Source organism: Chrysochloris asiatica, unplaced genomic scaffold, assembly GCF_000296735.1.
Source record: "Chrysochloris asiatica unplaced genomic scaffold, ChrAsi1.0 scaffold00517, whole genome shotgun sequence".
NCBI classification, from domain to species: domain Eukaryota; kingdom Metazoa; phylum Chordata; class Mammalia; order Afrosoricida; family Chrysochloridae; genus Chrysochloris; species Chrysochloris asiatica.
Window position 1 is genome coordinate 478197 of NW_006409035.1, and position 1502 is coordinate 479698.

Consider the following 1502-nt stretch of genomic DNA (forward strand, 5'->3'; position numbering starts at 1 on the left):
TTATCAATATCACCTTTTTCTATTTGAATGACAACCTCTTCATCTATGTACAGGTTTCTCATGAGCACAATCAAGTGTTCTGCAATAACAATTCTTCACAATGTTATCCATAACTTGTCATTTGCTAAACAGTCAAAAGCCTTTGCATAGTTATTAAAGCACAAGTAAACATCTTTCTGGTATTCTCTGCTTTCAGCCAAGATCTATCTGACATCAGCAATTATATCCCTAGTTCCATTTCCTCATTTTAATCTTGCTTCAGTTTCTGGCAGTTCCCTGTCAATGCATAGCTGCAACCATGTTTGAATTATTCTCAACAAAATTTTACTTGCATCAGAAATTAGTGATATTGTTTGATCATTCCCAATTTGCATTTTGGTCGCCTCTCCTTAGAATCAATACAAAATTGATCTCTTACAATAAGTTGATCAGGCAGTTGTCTTCCAAATTTCTTGGCATAGATGAGTGAGCACCTCCAGTGCTGCAGCAGATTGTTGAAATATTTAAATTTGTATTTCTTCAATTTCTGGATTCCTGTTTTATGTCAATAACTTCAGTACAACTTGGACTTCTTTCTTCAGTACTTTCTGTACTTGATCATGCTACCTTTTGAAATGGCTGAACATTGACCATTTCTTTTTTGGTACATTGACTCTGTCCATACCTACTATTTCCTTTTTATTCTTTTTTCATAATTCAGTATTTTGCTCAATATTTTACTGTTGATTTGGCAGTTCAAACTGCCCTTGAGTGCTGTCACATTGTCCTGCAGCTCCACACCAGGACTCCACTGTAGGGGTATGAATACTATCCTGTCAAAGACAGCATTGCATTTTAAGATAGATCTTGAAACATTCTTTTTGATGATGAATGTCTTGCTATTCCTCTTGAATTTGTTGTTCCTGGCATAGTAAACCCAATGACTTTTTGTTGTTAGGTGCCATCCGGTCGGTTCTGACTCATAGCAACCCTATGCACAACAGAATGAAACACTGCCCTGTCCTGAGCCAACGTCACAATTGTCTCCACACTTGAGCCCATTAATGCTCGAGTCCACACTTGAGCCCATCGCACTTGGGGTCGTCCTCTTTTCCTCTGACCCTCCACCTTACCAAACATGATATCCTTCTCTGATGACTGGTCCTCCCTAATAATATGTCCGAAGTATAAGACACGAAGTTTGGCCATCCTGGTCTCTTAGAAGCACTCTGGCTGCACTTTTTCCAACACAGATCTGTTGGTTCTTTTGGCAGCCTATGGCACTTTTAATATTCTCCTCCAACACTATAACTCTAAAGCATCAGTTCTTCGATGGTCTTACTTATTCACTGTCCAGCTTTTGCATGCGTATGAGGTTATTGAAAATACCATGGTTTCAGATAAGGAGTGATGAACTACATCCGAATATTTAGTCACTGAAAACCTTATGAATAGCAGAGAAACCATATGATAGTCAGATTAAAAATGGCCTATACCAATCCATTTCAGCTTTCCACTACTTA